The 21,353-nt window shown below is 41.9% G+C and overlaps 1 protein-coding gene and 1 non-coding gene across 2 annotated transcripts in view; both read left to right on the forward strand.

Annotated features, from left to right (window-relative positions):
* LOC131238796 (11-beta-hydroxysteroid dehydrogenase 1A-like) overlaps positions 1 to 21,353 on the forward strand; it is a 44,640-nt gene that overhangs the window by 13,773 nt on the left and 9,514 nt on the right. The gene's annotated exons all lie outside the window — the stretch shown is intronic.
* LOC131241699 (small nucleolar RNA R71) lies at positions 1,721 to 1,827 on the forward strand. The gene has a single exon (XR_009169255.1). It is a non-coding gene; the product is annotated as a small nucleolar RNA R71 (small nucleolar RNA).

Raw genomic sequence — 21,353 nt, forward strand, 5'->3', positions numbered from 1 at the left:
CAAGTGCCGGTGCAGTATCAAGCAAGACACACGTCTCCCTAATCATGTCATCATCAAAATCATGGGAGTGGGCCAGACACGTCTCTAAAGGGTCAGAGGATAAGGTCAGAGGCGTCGTATCTTCCACTAAAGAGTCAATCATGTTAATGTCGTAGAAATCGTCATCATCCTCTAAGTTTTTACCGTTATTGAAAAAGATGTTTGACTCCAATGTCATATTCCCAAAGGACATAGTCATGACACCATTCCTGCAATTGATAATTACGTTTGAAGTGGCAAGGAATGGGCGACCAAGAATGACGGGAATCTAAGTGCTCATGATATTGATGGGTTCGGTGTCCAGGATGATAAAATCTACAGGGTAGTAAAATCTATCAACTTGGACCAACACATCCTCAATTATCCCTCTTGGTACACGAACAGAGCGATCAGCAAGTTGTAGTGTGGTTAGGGTGGGTTTTAATTCACCCAAACCTAACTGTTTGTATACCGAGTAGGGAATCAGATTAACGCTCGCTCCTAAGTCAAGAAGTGCATGATTAATTCGATGGTCCCCGATTACACATGATATGGTTGGGCTACCAGGATCTTTGAATTTCTATGGCATGTCTTGCTTTAGGATGTCACTCACTTTCTCGGTTAAGAAGATCTTCTTTTGAATACTCTGCCGTCGTTTGGTCGTGCATAGGTCTTTCAGAAATTTGGCATATGAAGGTATCTGTTTTACGACATCAAGTAGAGGAATATTGACTTTCACTTGTTTCAACACCTCTAGGATATCCTGAGAGTTAGAGAGAGATTTTGGTGCGACCAACCGTTGAGGAAATGAAGCAACTGGCTTTTCTAGAAGTTCCGGTTCTAATTTTTGTGGGGCCTCACTAGATCCATTATTGTTGTCCTCTTCTGGTTCTTGAGGCTTTTCGGGCCTAATCAGAAGGGTTTTATCAATGTTCTTCCCACTCCTAAGAGTGGTGATAGATTTAGCATGCCCCATTTGATTTGAAGACCTGGGATCACTTATCTCGTAATGCGGTTTAGGATTGGGGAGCGGTTATGCAGGAAGCATCCCCTTTTCTATAACCGTCATACGTGAGTCCATCTTTTGCATAAAATCTCACATTGCCTGGGTCAGCTCTTGCATGGAATTTTGAATCGGTTCTTCTTGAGGTTTCCCCTGATTTGGATTTTGATTGAAGAAACTTTGAGGGGTAGCAGTTTGTCCATTTCTCCAACTAAAGTTTGGATGATTTTTTCAACCAGGATTGTAAGTATTAAAGGTCGGTCCATTGAAAGGTCTTTGATAATTATTTACGGCATTGGATTGTTCATTCAACACTTCTCAAAAGGCGGGTATTGTTGGACAATTTTAAGTTGATGAATGTTGCAATCACAGATGTCGCAAACACTTTCATTAACCTTATCCTTCTTTCTTTTCATGGCCTCAACTTTCCTTATGAGTGTAGTCACTTTATACTTGAGATCATCCTCTTCTTTCAAGAGATACAATCCACCTTTCTCCTTAGATTGAGTCGGCCTAGACGTGGTGTTTGATTTTGGGTAATAATCCCATGGTTGTGTTTTTTCAGCAAGACTATCTAGGTAATCCCATACCTCGTTAACATTTTTATTAATGAATTCTCCATTACACATTGTCTCGACCATTTGGCGCATGGAAGATTTCAGTCCATCGTAGAAAAAATTTGTAATGCGCCACGTTTCAAAACTATGTTGTGGGCATGAACTGACCAAATCCTTGAACCTTTCCCAACATTGGTAAAATGTTTCATCCTCATTTTGGGTAAAGTTCATGATTGCTTTTCTCAGGGTAATCGTTTTATGATGTGGAAAAAATTTCTTTATAAATTTCCTCTGCATATCATTCCATGTGCCAATGGATCTAGAACATAGTGAATGTAACCACGTCTTAGCCTTCTCCTTCAAGGAAAAAGGAAAGAGTCTTAGCCTGACTGTGTCCTCAGACACATTTTGAAAATATAAAGTGGCTATGATCTCATCAAACTCTTTCAAATGTAGATATGGTTCTTCAGATTCAAGCCCATGGAACTTAGGAAGGAGTTAGATAACTCCTGGCTTAATGTCCATATGTCCTGTATTTTCAGGAAAAATCAGGCATGAGGGCGTACTCACCACCGCTGGTTGTAAATAATCTCGTAAAGTACGTGGCGGGGGTGCTTGATGCACCTCATTCTCATCCTGAATGTCCTCCACCCTAGGTTGGGGTAGAAGAGGTTGGTTTTCAGCCATCACTTCAATTAACTCAGGGAATTTCGAGTGGTGTTTAGTCCTGCGATGGATAGTTAACCCCTCAACCAATCCTCCTTCAGTCAAGAGACGTCGAGTGTTGTCACGGGCCCACTTGGGCATGAAACACTCGTAGCCCTCAATCAAATTCGAAACCTAATCCTAAGAAAGGAAAAGAAAATCTAAAAAGAAAGAGAGGGTTGGAAAGAAGTTACCAATTTGGAGTCCCTCAGTTAAAAACCTGCAAAAGAAAATAAAACAAGTCAGTTTATAAAGAGAAGGTCTAGAATTAGAAAATCCTTTAAAAAGAAAGATAGAAGTAAACTAGTTTCTAAAAAAAAGTGAAAATTTCTAAAATAAATTAGGAAAGTCCTAAATTAGAAAGTAAGTTACTAAAAGAGATCTGAAAAATATAAAGTAGAGAAAGAGCTTACCAAATTAGAAATTTCCATCTTAAAAGCCTACAAAATAGGAAAGTTAGTTTCTTAACAAAAATTCTACAAGTAGAAAGTTTCTAAAAATAAATTAGGAAATAAAGTTAGATTCTAAAAGAGTTAGAATTAGAAAGTTTTTAAAAATAAAGGAAAGATAAGTTAGTTTCTAAAATTAGAAAGAATTTCTAAAAAGGGAAATAACTAACCAAGTTTCTAAAAACAAAAGAGGAAAGCTTGTAAAATAAACTATTTCCTAAAAATAGGAAAAATACTAGAATTAGAAAATTTCTAAAACTCAAACCCTAATTCTAAAAATAGAAAAAGTAGAGGAATTAGAAAAGGATTACCAATTTAGAAGTTTATATCAGGATCCTACAAAACATGAAACAAGTTAGTTCTAAAAATCAAATAGAAATAAAAATCTAAAACTAAAGTTAGTAAAATCTTAATCTTAAACTAATCCTAAACCCTATTAATTTCAGAGAATCGCAACCGTCAATCCTCGGCAACGGCGCCAAAAACTTGTTCACACCCCAAGTATAGGGTTGTGATGTAGTAATAAACTCGGTGAGACCGAGGTCGAATCCCAAGGGACTCAAACCTGTACGTAATCTGAAACTACGTAGAAATAGAACTAGCCTACGATGAAATTTAAATCAAATATAAATTGATGAATAATGGTGAGAGATTAATGTAAAACTTAAGAGAAATCAGAGATAAGAAATTAGAGATTCAGTGGATCCACTTGTAGAGATCAAGGAGATCTTAGGCCTGCTTCAAGAATCATGAAAATTAAACTGAACTTCCTCTGATATAATTTTAAAGAGATGAAAGGTATATGAATTAGAATGGATTCCATCACCAAACCATGCCAAGGAGACAAAGCAAATGATAGAATTAAACTAATTACCAACCAATCATCATGCTATGAAGGTTAGGAAGGGTACCGTCATCCGACCATGCCTAGGAGACGATGTTGAACAACATGGTTTCCTAACGTCATAAACATAAAAGGAAAGGAACATGCTCAAAGCTATCGCAGACTCATTGTAATTTCAGTCACAAGAGACCATTAAAAACTAAAAATATTTCCTTAATAATCAAACCACAATCAAGCTCAATTCACAATTTAATAGTTAAATAAAAAAATAGAGTCTCCCATCTCACTACAAGCTTCACCTCTTAGCCTTAGCTAAGAGGTTTAGCCGATCATGGGCATGATTAGGCTAAATCCAAAATAAAAAAAAAGAAGAAGAAAAGAAAAAGAAAAACCAAATAACTCTCTCTCTCTCTCTCTCTCTCTCTCTCTCTCTCTGTTCACGTCCAGCCGTAGATCCCTACAAATTCCCGCTGCCCCCTTACGAAATCTCCTTCTCTCCCTATAAGCAGCAGAGAAGGTCGAGTGCCAAAGGCAGTGGCTGAAATTTCCACACTCCATGCGGAGGTTTTACGCAGCAAAACCTCTTACGCAAGCCATTCTTGCACTAAACCTTGGTGGGGCCAGTTATTGAGCTCAGACAGGAGATCCACTCCGTTCACCCGCTTCCCCTCGAGATTTCGACCGGAGATGGCTAGTTTTGAAATGTCATTGACGCGGCCAAATGTAGTAATCACGCTGCAATTGGCGCAGGGCTGTCCATTTGTGACCGTTGAAACTAGTACATGTGCGTGCATGAATGCACAAGATCAACATGTGTTTGACTAAATCGAGGCCCTCTGCACGATGGACGGTGTGGATCGGAGAGCTAGCTCGTGATGGTGGCCCACAAATAAAAATTGCAAGCTTTGTTGTGAAACAGAGCTTCCGCGTCTTCACTGTGATGGTTGGTGGGCCCCACATTGATGGTTGTAAAGAAATCCATGCCATCCAATAGGTTCCCCACGAAAAACCGTTCGGGAAGACCAAGTCCAGTTTGATTTCGGTGTGACCCACAAAACTTCACGTTACACCGTTCATCCTGCATTTTGGATGAGCACTCCACACATTTGCTTGTATGGTGGAGAAGGGACACCTAGGCGTGGGTTTTGGTTGCCCCATGGGACAAATAAACGGTCCAGATCGTGGATTCGAATGAGTAGTGGGCCCCACTACTGAAAAACGGACAGACAGCATCCGTCCGCTGTTGCTGCGGAAGAAGAACACGGGTCAGCCCGTTTTTGACCGAGTTGACCGTCCGGTGCACGGCCGGTGCGTGTACATTATGTACACGCACTGTACATGTAGGGTCCACTGTGATGTTCGTGAGACATCTGCTCCGTCCATTTGCTGTGTCACTCCATTTAAGGCGTTGAAAACAAAATTGAAGCATTTTCAGATACCATGCGGGCCCCAAATCACTGATTTATGGGCTGATATGTCCGTTGGGCCACTTTTAGAGGGATTCAAAGGCTGAAATTTGACGTGTACGGTTAGTTCATGATCATCAGGCCATATATAAAGTTTGGAGCCGATCAGATGGTGGGAACCCTGTGATCTTGTATTATGGACGTCTTTCAGGCCTGTTTGAAGTGAGTGGCTGGAATTTCTCTGATCTCTGGTGCGTAAATCCTCAATCTTGGTCCCATGGAGTCCCGTCCACTGCCTTGGTGATGCCAGAGTGTCAAATCCATACCTTTAGCATCCTTTTCAATCCATGCTCGTTAATTCTCCTTACATCACAAACACGATTAAAATAAACCGTTAAGCAGTACCATGTTCATAAATCCAGGCAACAACTGGGGTCTGATATGCCATATTTGACCCTCAACAAGACCGTAATACGAAGTTTTTTCACTTATCAGCCATGGACAGAGCCAGATGCGCTGTAATAGAAGAGATCCAGCTAGATTCGGGTATTCTAACTTCGGACGCCAATCAAATCAAGGTAGCGGCTGTACAATTCTTCTCCAATCTCTTTCAATCTGATACTCGAGTTCACAATGATCAGCTCCTTCAGGCCGTCCCCTCTCTGCTGTCGGCTGATGATAATAGCTAGCTCTTGGCTATCCCAACTATGGAAGAAGTTAAAGAGGCAGCGTTGGCCATCCCAAAGGATGGGACCCCTGGCCCGGATGGGTTCTTTAGTGCATTTTTTTACAGGTAGTTGGGAGATTATTAGTTCAGATATTCTTCTGCCATTCATCTTTTCCAGGGGGTGATTTTCCTAGATCCTTCACTTTCACTTTGATCTGTTTGATTCCTAAGGTGTCAACCCCCGAGAGGTTTGCTGATTTTAGGCCAATCAGTCTTTGTAACTGTGTCTATAAGATTTTTGCTGAAATAGTTGCGAATAGGCTTGCTCCAATTCTCCCAAAATTGATCTCTCATGAATAAGGTGCCTTTGTTAAAGGCAGATCTATAGCCGAAAGTATCGCTCTGGGCCAAGAGATTTTCAGAGACGTCGATAGGAAGGTCTGAGGAGGGAACATTATTATTAAACTAGATATGGAGAAGGCGTATGATAGAATCAAATGGGACTTTCTCAAACAGGTGTTAGATCATTTTGGCTTTAGTTCAACTTGGATAGGTTTGGCAGAAAAATTTTGGAAAAATGCCTAGTTCTCGGTATTGATCAACGGCGAATCCAGGGTTTTTTCAAATCTTCTAGGGGATTGCGCTAGGGGGACCCACTATCCCCAAGTTTATTCATATTAGCCACAGAGGTTCTAAGTAGGGGTTATACAAGGTTGATGAATAGCAAGGTATGCACCCCATTCAAGTTGAAGCAAGGCTGCAATCAGATTACCCATCTTTTGTATGCGGACGACATGGTGCTCTTTTTTAATGCCGGCAAACCCTCGGTTAGAGCAGTGGCTGATTTCCTCTCCTCCTACCAACGTGCATCGGGCCAGAAAGTAAACCCATCGAAGAGCTGTTTTTACCACTCTCCCTCTCTCCCTGCTAGTAGAATCCATATGATTGAGAGAATCCTTAACATCCCCAGTTCGGCGGCAGCCTTTTCATATCTCGGTGTCCCTCTCGTCAAAGGAAGAATCAGAAGTTTAATTTACCAGTCGATGTTAGACAAGATTGAGGCAAAGATCCTAGGCTGGATGACCCGTTACTTATCTCAGGCAGGCAGATGTACCCTCATCAACCACATCTTCAGCAGTATTCCAGTGCACACTATGACGGCTGCCCCTATCCTGGTTCAAGTCTTAGCAAAAATTGAGGCAAAAATGACGAATTTCTTTTGGGGCTGGTGTGATGGTAAGAAAAAATTACACAGGCTGAATTGGAGCAAAGTTGCAGCACCCAAAGAGGAGGGTGGCCTATCACGCTCCGAACTCGAAAAACGGGCTCACAAAATTTTTGATGGCCGAATCCGGCGCCGACAGCCTCCGTAGTCCCCCATTCTTGGACCTCGGCACTTACATGCTAGATTCCGATTCTGGGATCCTACAAGGAGGATTTTCAATATGAATTTTTATTTTTATTTTTTTTGTAATAAAGCATAACCACAAGCATAACCAAGTCACAAAACAACATCACCACATATCCGCTATATCAAAAACTTTAAGTACAATGTGGAAAGGAAAATATAGGGTGATCAAAAACTCTAAAATAATCTGATGTGCGCTCTTGCCTCAGCGCTGCTGCGATCCAATGTTACATGCACGCAATGGTCGTGCATAAGCTTACAAAAGCTTAGAGGGTGGTGTAAGTGTGTGCGCAAGGTAAGCACCAAGTGTATAATATCAGAGTAATGCAGAAATATGTGGTAAGTCTATGAATGCTATCAGCTATACCAAAGCTATATGATGCAAGGCATGAATGTTATTGGCCATATGAAAGCCATGCGATGCGAGGCCTATGTAGCTAAATGTCATATGTGAGATGCAAAGCAAGCATGCCAGTCCTCATCAAGTATACATATCAATACAGTTCCTCTCTGGATATCACCGGGGTCTAATACACTTCACACTGACTACCTCATCCCTAGTTGTACAGCTAAGCAAGTGGAAGAGACCACACTATCCGCCTGACCAGTAGTCTGCCAATACCTACTCGGCTCGTCGATGGCGGACTCATTTGCGAGCTGGTCAAACTCAGCCTAGCTTATAGCCCCCTCACTCGGGCGGATAAGGCCACACGCCCTTCCAATAGACCACTACATAGTGGGAGACGCGGCCTACTGGTATTCGACACTCGGGCGCTCGTGTATTCACTCAGTCTAGACGTTGGAGCATCTCCTGGTACCAAAAAGGTTCTGAAATTTTCACCCAAGGACATCCTAAGTGCCCACAATATTAGAGCTAATATTTTTGGTATCCGATACGACCATCCACGATGTGCCTGTGGAGGCCATGACCCTGATGTCGCTAGAGCGTGCAGTGATACGACACACAATGTGAAATGCATGAGTCACATCGTCAGTTAGGAAGCAATCCTGCGCGTACCGCGCGATCATGTGGGGCACTCTGTCTCATAAGGAGTCCCGTAAATGTCTCAGCCCAACGGCTGATGCTATGATCAAGCATTCCTCATATCAAGCATACATATGATGCGTATGGGCATGAATCATGGAGTTATACTAAGCATGTTATAAAGTGATGAACTGTTCTTATAACACAGATGGGCCTAGACAGCCTACACACAACAAGTATGGGCCTATCAATGGTCCTTAGAGAGAGTTATAATGCAAACATTTAACCAATATTATTCTTACAATGTGGACGTCAAACCGTCATTACTCCCAAGGTACAGTCCGTTATAAACATCACTACATACACCATGGTGGAATCACATATTACAATGGACCCTAAGGACATCCGTTGGGCCTCGACCCATGGGCCTTAGATACATCAAGTGGGCTGCATCACATGGGCCTTATATTCATCAAGTGGGCCGCACCAATGGGTCGCACCAATGGGCCTTATGTATATTGTAATGGGCCATAACCCATGGATCTTGAATACATTACAATGGGCCCTCATATAGCAAATGGGCCACCTCACCCGGGGCCATATTTACATCAAATGAGCCACACCAATGGGCCCCATATGTACATCAAATGGGTCACACCAATGGGCCCCATATGTACATCATATGGGTCACACCCAAATATAAGTGGTGATAATGATTTCTACCATTAAAATCCCCAAGGCCCACGATAACATTTATTTCCCATCCAATCTGATCATAAGGTTACATTGACCTGAAAGGGGTTTTAATGGGGGATGGTCAAACCCACTGTTTTCTATAGTGTGGTTCACCTAGTCCTAAATCTGTCTTAATTTTGGTCTCAAGCCCTAAAATAAGCTTTCAAAATGGTTGGATAGATTGGATGCAACACATGCATCATGGTGGGGTCCACACACATGGCCCACCAATTAAATGGACGATTTGGATATATCACAGACATCAAGGGTGGGGCCTACTGGCCATTTAGCAACTTCCTGGACGGCATTGTTCGTACATGGTGTGTTCCACCGTCCACTGCCGTGGACGGTGTGAATAAAACACATACGTCATTGTGGGTCCAACGTGGGCCCACCTTAATGTTTATATGCCATCCAACCCGTTGATAAGGTCATGCTGATCTGGATGAAAGGAAAAACAAATTTCATATTAATTCCAAAACTTCTGTGACCCAGAAAAGGGTTTCAATGGCAGCCGTTCAATCACACTACTTCCTGTTGTGTGGGCCACCTGAGTTCTGGATAGGGCTTATTTTAGGGGTGGCCCACAGCCAGAAGGGGGCCCACCTAATGAAAGGTGTGGATGTACATCACACATCATGGTGGGGCCCATGGCTAGGACTGTGGTCCCTAGCCTGTCCGCCTGATGCAGCAGCGTCAGCAGCAGGCGCCGCACCTATTTATTTATTTTGAAAAAGTGGTTTTTTCACGATTTTTCCTAGGTGGGGCCTGCATCAGGTGAATCCAATCCAGCCATTGCATTCCATGGCTCAAGACCTACCAAACAAGCCCAATATTGAACATGTTTCAGTGTATAGAAACATCGGAGTGACTTTCAATGGTAACAATACTGTTGTCTATGCTATGGCCCACCAGATAGTCAAATTAGCTTCATTTTTCGGCTCAACGCCTAAAATGAGCTCAGGAATGGAATGGATGGCGTGGATCAGACCCATGCTTTAAGGTGGGGCCTGCTTGAGCAGCCCAACCCAAAGCTTAGAATCAAACTGATTTTTTTTGTGTTTACTTGACAGCAACCACACCGTCAGTCCATACTTCACTGATGTCCAGCGTCCAGGGACACTGAACGGTTTTGGATGCAACACATGTTAAGGTGGGCCCCACCCTCAGACGTGCTATCCAGGTGGGCCACCATATACATGGATGGTGTGGGTAAAACATACACCAAGGTGGGGTCCATCCAAGTGGGCCAAGCAGTCACATCATTTCACACAATAAAAAATGAAAGAGAGAGGGAGAGAGAGAGAGAGAAAGAAAGAGATCAAGTGATGGAGGGACCCCGGCACTATGGGCCCTCCCTTCCATGATTTACAACATATATCAAGTGGGTCCCATTACATATGGGCTCACCGATCAAAATCAACGGTAGAGATCCTTTCTTCACTGAAATCCAAGGTCTAGATGACCTTATTTGTGCAAAGAACATAAACATCATGATGGGGTCCATGGAGAATGGCCCCATCATGGAATGATTATGAGAATCAAGGTGGGCCATCGACCACATTTAGGGTCTAAAGTGAGATCCATACCATCAATCGGTAGGCCTCACTTGGCCCATCATAAAAATATAAAAATCTAGCCTATAAAGCACCCACCGTTTGATCTTCTTGGTCTAATGGAACGCCGATCTCCTTGTGTCTCTCTTTGATGGTGAAAGATGAGAATTGAATGGCTAGGATGAAGGTTTTTGGGGTGGGAAGTGGGCCACACAACTCACACTTTTCTCTTGGGAAAGGCTTGGACGTGCACCATTTTTGGTTGCTTGAAAATGTGAAGAGAAATGAGAGAGAGAGAGAGAGAGAGAGAGGGTTGTAAGGGAGAGAGAGTGATGGGTGATGGATGTAAGGTGAGTGATGGATGTGAGGTGAGTGATGGGTGAGGTGAGAGATTGGTTGACTTGGTGGTTGCTTAACCTGTGGAGAAAGAAATTATAGGTGCTCTTATACTTGACATGAGGTGATTGATTGATTGAATGAGACATGTTGTAGAGATTCTCTTGGGATTGCAAACACACGGTGTTTTTCTCAAACGGAATGCGGGTCCACATCTCCCTGCCAGGGTATTGGATCGGTGCGTAATACGCGGCGTTGGAACCGTGGCGACGGCGCAGTCGTAATAGTATAAGTCTCGGATTAAGCCGACTCAAACCTATAGGATACGACTTAGGGTCGCGCACAAACATTGTTTATAGGTCGCAGGTTGTCGGAATTCGTCGGGAAGGATCGCAAAATTTGACGGAACAGTACGGATTAGGATACTGGTCTTACACGGCCCGGGTATCAGGAGACTAAAAGATGTCATGTTTGCCTTCAGACTGAAGATGGCTTAGACGTTGACAGTCTAAAATAGATCCAACCCATGGGCCGATTTTGTAACTTCTAAATATGGCGCTGCTCGGACTGATGAGGTAGGTAATGTTCAACCCTCCAACGCCTCCCCTCTCTAAAAACAAATTGCCAAAATGATACCCCTCATTCATCAAAATGCTCATTGGCTGGTGGGTCAGGGGAATTTAGACTTTTGGTCCTCCAACTGGTTAGACATCAGTCCTTTAGCGGTGTGGGTTCCTCAACCAATTCCCCCTCATATTCGTAATCTCAAAGTAAATGAAGTTCTTCTGCACAACGGCCTTGACCCTCTATCGCCAACGATCGCTCTATTACCATTGGACGTTATCCATCACATCACGGCTGGCGGCTACTGCACCTCAGCTGATCAAGATCAGCTAATCTGGTCATATGATCAGTCAAACATCTTCACCGTTAGCTCTGGTTGGAACATTTGCCGTTCAAGAAGACAAAACATAGAGTGGGCTGGTTGGATTTGGAGCAAGCATCTTCCACTAAAAATTTCGGTATTTACTTGGAGATTGATTCAATGTGCTATCCTTGGGATGATAGGATACAAAATACAGGAATCAACATTACCTCAAAAATGCAGTTGCTGCGATATGGATCAACGTTTCACCCCCCAGCCTGAATCCATTGCCCACCTTTTCATTGAAGGCGCATTAGCTGATGGTGTATGGTCAGTCTTCTCTGGTATTTTCAATCTCTATATTCCCCCTCAGGGATCTATCACTGATAGGATTAACACTTGGTGGCATATTTAGCTCACATGTGAATCTACGTCCTACGACCGTCGTTTGACCTCATTTTTTTATCTTATAGGAGCTGTGGAAAGCCCGGAATGCTGCTCGGTACAAAGGGACCAGCCCAAGAGTTAACCGGATTGTAGACTGAATCAAATAGTGGCTATCAAAGCTAGCCCCTGATCTTCCTGGCCCTAGGCCTAACTGCCACGTAGAGCTATCTATTTTCCAAGGTTTGGGGATCCCGCCCCGACCTCCCAAACCGAAGACGGTGTAGATCGTTAAATGGTCCAGACCGGGTGAAGGTTGGGTGAAGATGAATATCGACGGTGCGGCCACAGGTAACCCGGGTCCGTCAGGAGGGGGCGGTTTTTGTAGAGACTCCTCCGGTAATTTTCTTTTTGCTTTCACAACTAGTTATGGTTTTGGCTCGAACAATAGAGCGGAGCTCCGGATTTTGCACGATGCTATGTCCCTATGTGTGGAATATGGCTTTAGTCAGGTAGCTATGGAATCTAACTCTAAATGCGTGGTGGACGCCTTCAATGGGAAATCAACGATTGCTTGGAAATGGAGGCACTGGTGGACCCGGATTAATGGATTGAAAAACAGGGGAAAGTTTTCGATCTCCCTCATCCTAAGGGAAGGCAACGACCCCGTGGATGGGTTGGCTAAAGAGGGAGCTCATCATCAAAGGAACTCCAGATTTCACACGGTTAGAGATCTCCCATTGAGCATAAGAGGCTTGTACATGTTAGATAAGATGGGTCTAGGCTCTATTAGAGAAGCCTAAGGATGTTTATCAGTTTTTGGGTTTGTCTTTCTTGTATATGGATGGGATAGGCTTCCCGTGAGCTTTTCCATTCCCGAGGAGGTTCGAAAGCTCTGTATCTATCTTTGGATATAAATATACTAGCCTTTTTGAAAAAAAAGGTGTTGTTTGTGTCTATGATCAGACACTTGCACGACGATCGTAGAGACGAGTGGATCCTTGACACAGGAACTTCATATTAAATGACTCCTCATCGGAGTTAATTCACCAGTTATAGAGAGTGCGATGGTAGACAGGTCTTTATAGGTAATGATAATGCCTGTAATGTTGTGACTATTGGTACGGTGTGCATCAAGATGTTTGATGGGATGGAGCGCACATTGACTGATGTTAGGTACGTTCCTGATATGAAGAAGAGTTTGATTTCTCTCGGTGCATTTGAGGCTATAGGGTGCAAGTTCATCGGTCTTAATAGTGTCCTTGAAGTTTCAAAAGGGGCACTTGTGGTTATGAGAGTGCAGAGGCACAAAAACCTTTACAGGTTGATTGGAAACACTTCAGTAGGTGGAGCGGCAACGACTGTTGTGGATTCCACGTCTGCACGTAAGAGGCATGCTCTTGTGGGCCACATGAGCAAGCAGGCCATGAAAGTACTTTCTTATCGATGTTTGATTCTAATATATATATATATATATATATATATATATATATATATATATATATATATGGTAAACAATTCAGATTATCTTTTATATGCGAGCATTATATATATGGTAAACAATCTAGATTATCTTTTAAATCTGAAAAACATACATGTAAGGGTGTAACATCCCAAATTTTTGTGGCCCAAATATATACTCGCGCCTGAAAATTATGGGTGTTAATAATGTAAAAATTGGATGCTTCAAAATCGCACCTTGTTTTTTTCTTTATTTATATCACATCCAATTACATTCACAAAGGTAAACATTTAGAAGTGTAAAATTAACTTTATTTATTATTAGAGTAAAAAGAGTCCGACTAATCTTCATACGCCCTCTCAATGGGAGCTTATTACATCATATTAAACTAAACAACAAAAAACATATAAATAAATAAATTTCAATGCCCTTCTTCTTTATTCAAACGTATCTTTCACATAATGATTATCGTCCGTATCATCATCCTGTAATTCACCTGCAACATTTGTATGGTTGGAGAGGGTTAATGCCCTACTCATAGTGATGGTTATCCTTTAAGATTGACGATAATTCATGAGATTCACAAGAATAATGTGAGAGTTTTGATATGTCTCGTACTCCGCCACTACGAGTGGTATTTGTATGCGTAACCAATATATATATGAATGCATGCCTAGCAAAGTGTGTGTGATCCATCATATGTAGTGATCATCATAATGTGGAATATAATTCATATTCTCACACTACGGAGATTTGTCAGCGTGTCCAACGCTACCGTGGATTTACATGAATACCTCAAGACAACACAATACACAGATCAAATAAATTATGTAACACAATTTGTTTATAGAGCGAATATTTGTGACATCCAATCCCAGAAGTGATGTAATACACATTGCAGATTACTTACATCGATTTGTGTACCACTATCCAAAATTCATGGAATTATAGGTCGACTAAGAGGGTCACTACCCAGAGCGCATTACGTCCATAATAAAATATATGAATAACTAGATGTGAGACTTCTAACACATCACTTGCATCAATAGAGAAATAAGTTGAACCATGAGGGTTTTGAAATTCTAAGACACATGCTCAAGCCAAAAAGGGAGGTAACACAAGGCTAAACAAATAAAGGAGAAAAGTAGCATTAAGTTATCTTAATAAAAAAGAAGAGTAATAAATAGGCGAACTCAACAAGAATAAGGGGAGAGGAGCAAAAGGCCAACTCAATATAGAGTTAAAGCACGCATCGCTCTCAAAATTAGCAAAGGGCAAGACTTGTATCCATTACCCCACATAAATTCATAAAAATCACGCATAATTAAAATCATATCTTAACCATAATTTCTAAAAGGATAAATAATTGATAATGGTCCATTAATCAATTACATGGAAAATCACAATAATATGAAAGTATGTAAAGACAAGATAAATTATATCAAATCAAATTAGTGTAAGCTTAAAGGAATCCCTCACCTTAGCCTTAGATCTAAACCTTAGGTAGATATTCATGTAAGAAAGCTTCTACATGAATCACGACATCACTTGAGTAAAAGGGAGCCACCACATGTGTGGAGAAGGAAGAGGATGATGTGCGTCTAGGCTTCTCTTTCTCTTTCTCTCTCTCTCTCTCTCCATTAGATGTGGGATTATGGGCGTGTGGGTGGAGAAGGTGACGCACACTCTTTTTATAAAGGAGTGGGCATGTGAGAGGGGGTGTGTTTCACGTCCCACTTGGATTGAGTTTTTTCAATTTGACATTTTCTAATGATCTTTCTTTAAATCTAATTCGTCTAGTGCGTCGGGGTTGTCGAATAGAGTTGAGATATATGAATTTCTTGGTGATCTAAAATTTAGATTGACCTATCTTGAAAATTCTCCTAACAGGTGCTAAAACAAACTTGATCTCAATTAATAGTTTACACTTAATGATTAGGGCACAATTTTAGGAGAAATGTGTAGTCAGGATAGACAAACAGTTGAAAAAAGATGGTAGTTGATCAATGGTGGAAAATGCTTAAATCTGAAATTTCACCTTTTTCTTCAAAAGGAACTGACTTCAACATTCAACGGTGTAAGATCATCAATCGGAGTCCAAATTTTATATAACCATATAGTCATATAAGACTAAAGCGTGGTTTAAATTTAAGTTGCGATGGACGACAAAAAATGGTTAAATCGGAAGATCCAAATTTATAAGGAGTCAGTAAGCCTTGAAAGGATAACATCATGCCTAAGAAAAATCCTATTAAAGTGAGGTCTTCATATTTCACACTTGGTCTATATGATAGGCCATCCAAGTTATTCATATGAGGAGAAATATCCTACTACGACTTCCCAAGAGATTTCTTCACTCGATGGATACCAAAATCAACGGTTAAGGGGCTGATTTGTCAATTGGATTACTTTTACAATGATTTAAGGGCTAAAATTTGATATGTATGATTAATTTATAATACATAGGCATGATATAAAATTTCACATCGAACAGATCGTGAGAACCATGTGATCTAGAATTCAAGGGTTTAGGTAAACGATATTTTCGTAATTATTGCTGATATGAGAGTTTTGAAAAATTTAATGGTTATACATGGTTGTGGCACATTTCTAAGTAATTCTTATAAAAAAATTTATATTTAAATCATTATGAATAAAGAATTATTTATCAAATTAAATAAGGGAATGTACATTTATCAATTAACATAATAGATGGTTAGATGACATGTTAAAAATAAAAAAACTTGATGGTTAGTACTCTGATGATGTATGTAACTGGGTGTGTTGTCAGTTTTGTAAACGGGTGATTACAAGTGAGTTTTTGGAGCGATCAAGAGGTAGAACATGTATACCTTTAGATTTTTTTTTTTTAAAGAGAAAAGGTTTTCATTCATAAAAGGTTTACACAAAATTTTGGACCCCTTGAACCAAAAAAAAACAGTGAGAGGGTCTGTCGTAGGGAATCACAGGCGACCCTTATATACAAAAGAAACTAAGACGGAACGAAGCAGGCAAGAAACAAGTAGGACTTAATAGACTGATCTAAGCGACCCTAGCCCGACCTTACCCAAGAAAATCAGCCCACGGACATGAACCGGGAGCATCGAAAGCTGAACATGGATCGTGTTTAGTTGAATATGGCTCCCCTCCCGGGCCAGCCCGTCTGCTGGGCAGTTACCTTCTTTGAATGTGTGGGAGAAGGAAAAAATTCCCAGCTGGCACAGGTGGTTAATACGAGTAATCCAAGGTTTCCACTTCCACGGAATCTTGGATTGATTTGTGAGACTAGTGACCACCAAGTTTGAATCAGACTCGACCATAACTCTATGCATACCTTTCTCTAAGCATAACACCATACCGTCGTGGATTGCACGAAGTTCTGCCAGGTTGTTTGAACCAATTCCATAGGCGACAGAAAAACCGAAAACGAAGGCACCTTTGTCATTCCTGCAGACCCATCCACATTCAGTTTGAACCACCTGGGGGAGGGCTGATTCCATTTTACCAGGATAGAGGCAGAGCGTTTCGTATTACTAGGCAGTTGACTGATAGCAGTTCCAAAGGGCCAATCGAAACTAGCCATCCAATCAGCACCAATCACCAAATTCGCCCACCATTTGATTCAAGCCGAAGAACTCCTGACGTTCATGGGGCAATTATCAAAGAACGCAGCATTCCTGGATCGCCAAATCTCCCACAAGATAAGAATCGGGAGCAGCGTTCTGATTGAGCTTGGTGCAGATCCTGGGGCATGCGCATTTCTCCAGTGATTGAGTTTGTTGACAACGAAGTTGTGGTGCATTGGAGCCACACCACATTGTGCACTGAACTCTGCCCAGAGGGCGAATGCATGACTCCCGACAAGAAAGAGATGAGCAATAGTCTCCTCTTGAGGACAGACATTCCTTTCTCTAAAGCAGCAACAACACTTTGACGCAAGAGCCACACCTTTAGCTTGAATTCTGCTTTCAACAGGAGTCGCATTATGGAGAATTCTCCACATAAATATGGAGAATTTTGGAGGGAGGGAGCGAGCCATGCCAGATCCAGCTGGTCCACGAAGATGGGGGGTCGAAGTCCTCAACAGCTTCCAGGCAGATCGCAGGGAAAACGTACTTGAGGATTCGAGCAGCCAAATGGCCATCGCATTCTCGTCAGAAGTTATGAAACCTCCATTGAAAAAATCATCTATGATTTGTTGAGGCAGGACGGAAAAAACCCGGGAAGAAGGGAGAGGGCCTAAGACCCTGAGGGCATCTTTCACTTGCAAATCCACGAGCTCTGGGGGAACCAGGTTGTTGGGTAGATTTTGGATGGGGCCCCTGCCCATCCAATTGTCTCCCTAAAAATTCAGATCACCGCGGCCAATATACCATTGGACAATCACCGAAAGAAGCGGAAGGAGAGACTTAACTCACTTCCACAGGGGCGACGGGCTTGATTAGAAGTCAGCCGGACGTTAGGGAGGAGATCCCTACAGTATTTATTGCGCATTAGCTTAACCCAGGGCCCCGAATGGTCCTCGAAACTTACAGCCCAAGCTAACTTTAGCCTGTAAGTTGCCATCACTTCATTCATACATCTGACACCCAGACCTCCCTCTTCGGTGGGTCTGGCAATCTTCTACCACGCCAGCCAATGGTATTTTTTCCTTCCCCCTAGCCAACCCCAAAAGAAATTTGAGAAACTTTTCTCTAACTTTTCAATTACCTAGCTCGGGATATGCATTGCTGACATGATATGAATGGGAACGCTGCTCAAAATGTGCCGAATAAGCGTTACTCTACCTGCTTGGGAGATCAGCCTACCAGCCCATCCAGAGGTCTTCCGGTCCACCCTGTCTACCAGAAACTGGAGGTCCGAAGATCTGATTCTACCTTGGCAAAGCGGGGCACCCAAATACTAAATGGCTCCAACGGCTTGCCGGAAGCCAAGAATACGCGTTATGGACCTGATTCTATCTGGCCGAAGAGCTCGAGAACAGATGAAAGTACTCCTGCAGGAGCTGATTTTTTGACCCATGGATTCCTGAAATAAAGATAAAAATTGATGGACTTGACAGAGAGTCTCCCTTGAGCAGTTTGTGAAGAGTAGAATATCATCTGTGTATAATAAATGGGATATGATGGGACTGCCACAGCGCATCACATAATGTTGACAACCGCCACTCTGGAGCAGAAGATTGAGATTAGCTGAGAACGCCTCCATTGCAATGATAAACAGGGCAGGGGAGAGAGGGTCCCCCTGTCTCAAACCCCTGGAAGATTGAAAGAAACTCGTGGGTTCGCCATTAACCAAAATGGAGAACCAGTTGTTCCCCCAACAAAACTCCATGAGCTGCACCCACCTCTGGCTGAAACCGAATTTGATAAGCACTTGCTTGAGGTAATTCTAACTCACCCTATCGTACGCTTTCTCGAGGTCAAGCTTGAGGATGAGATTGCCCCCTTGTACTTTTCGATTGATATCTCGGATCATCTCCTGAGCAAGAGCAATATTCTCAATGATGGATCTCCCCGGACGAAAGCATCTTGTTCCTGCGATATCAACTTAGGTAATATAGAGGATAGTCTGTTAGCTAAAACCTTGGCAAAGATTTTGTAAATCATATTACACAAACTAATAAGCTGGAAGATTTTGTATACCTTTAGATTCAAATGACTTGTTCACATGTGTAAGTTTCTTAGACTATAGTTTTGATGGTGGGTTAAGCATATTCAAAGGTGATGAGCAAGATGAATGGATCAGAATCTCAATTTGATATGTGTATGAGCGGATGCAGAGATCAAGTAGCTAGTTTACTATGATCAGGTAATCCAAACTTAGAGTGGACGGTCAGATATCTTTAGCTAGTAGTGAATAGTTGACTGAATGGTTGGTTATGATGGCCAAGTGAGAATACTTAGGTATATGATGATCATATCTCAAAATCAACGGTCAGATGACTTGATCTATGAATGAAGATTATTCTCAACTGTCAGATTCGAGTTGGGGAATAGATGTAAAGTTAGGATAGCTAGATTGGTATTATACACATGTATATAATAAGTTAACTTTCTTGGTAACACTTGAGAACTTTCAATACTTGGGTATTGAAAAGTTCAGGGTGTTACAAAGGGAGTGCTTGATTATGTGCACTCTGATGTATGGGGGCCATTGCTAGAGGTTTCTGTTGGAGGGTTGTCATAATTTGTCTCATTCATTGACGACTACTCTTGAAAAGTTTTGGTTTACTTCATGAAACGTAAATCCGAAGTTTTCACCATATTTAAACAATGGAAGGCAATGACAGAAAAATAGTCAGAGCGAAAAATAAAGGTTTTAAGGACTGACAATGGTGGAGAATTTACTTCCACAAATTTTAATGAATATTGCAAGGATGAAAAGATTATTAGGCATAACACGGTGCTCCACATGCTCGAACAAAACGATGTGGCTGAGCGGATGAATTGGACTCTCTTGGAGAGGGCCCGATGCATGTTAAGTAATGCTGTGTTAGGCAAGAACCTTTGAACTGAGACCGTAACACGACTTGCTATTTGGTGAACCGGTCTCCTTCTATGGCAATTGAATGTGAGATTCTAGAGAAAGTATTGAGTGGTCATAAGATGAACTACTTAGATTTGCGCATATTTGGTTCTGAGGCTTACTCTCATATACATCAGTTGAGAGAGATAAGCTAGACCATAGAGTCAAAAAGTATATATTTGTTGGCTAAGGTGTTGGTGTGAAATGTTACAAGTTATTCGACAAGGTCACATGCAAGGTCATCTTTAGCCGTGACATTAGATTCGATGAAAGTTCACTATTCCGCAAGAATGATCAAAAAGAGCAAGAGGAACCAGAAAGTTGATAGTAGTCATCCAGATTGACACATATGATACTTAGGCAGAGGCTGATGTACAGACAACTATACAGGAGCAGGTGGAGAAGCCACCTATGAGAAGAAACCCACCGCGTGCTCTCAGGTTACTGACAAGATACATGGACGACTTTAATATCACATATGCCCTCGTTATGGATGAGAGGGACCCATCTACTATTCAGGAGGCTCTTGATGAGTCCGATGCATAAAAGTGGAAGGCGGCTATGGATGATGAGATGGACTCGTTGTACAAAAATCATACATGTGAGCTAGTGGAGCTTCAAGTGGGTCGAAAAGAGAAGAGTTATACTCAAAGAGAAGGAAACGACTTTACAGAAATATTCGCTAAGGGTTATGCTCAAAGAGAAGGAATCGACGTCACAGAAATATTCGCACCGGTGGTTAAGCAAGTATCCATTAGATTCGTGTTAATGCTGGTTGCCCAATATGATCTCGAGTTACAACAGATGGATATCAAGATTGCATTCCTGCATGGAGAGTTGGAAGAGCATATCTACATGAAGCAACTAGAGGGCTACGAATTTAAAGGGGCAAAGAACAAGGTTTGCAGGTTAATGAGGTCATTATACAGCCTGAAATATTCGCCTAGGCAGTGGTATAAAAATTTGATTATTTCATGTTGAGTCAGAAATTTACCAGAAGTGAATACGATCACTGTGTCTATTACGAGACACTGAGTTATGACAAATTCATCATCCTAGTATTGAATGTTGATGATATGTTGATCACCAGTCATGATATGTCTGAAATCGACGTACTGAAAATCAGTTATAAGAGACATTCGAGATGAAAGATCTAGGGGCTGTAGAGAGGGTTCTCAACATAGATATTCATAGAGACAGGAAGATGAGCAGGATTTGGTTATCACAGATAGAATATTTTAAAAAGATGTTGATCAAGTATGAGATGGATCAGGCAAAGCCGGTGACCGTTCCCCATGTGGCTCACTTTAAGCTTTCCTCAGAACTAGAGGTGTACACGAGTCGAGTTAGTTCGTTAGCTCGTTCGGATCGACTCGAAAAAGCTCGAATCGACTCAAATCGAACTGTGTTAGAGCAGAGTTGAGCCAGTTTTAATGAGCTCAAAA

This window comes from Magnolia sinica, chromosome 3 (genome assembly GCF_029962835.1).
Source record: "Magnolia sinica isolate HGM2019 chromosome 3, MsV1, whole genome shotgun sequence".
NCBI classification, from domain to species: Eukaryota; Viridiplantae; Streptophyta; class Magnoliopsida; order Magnoliales; family Magnoliaceae; genus Magnolia; species Magnolia sinica.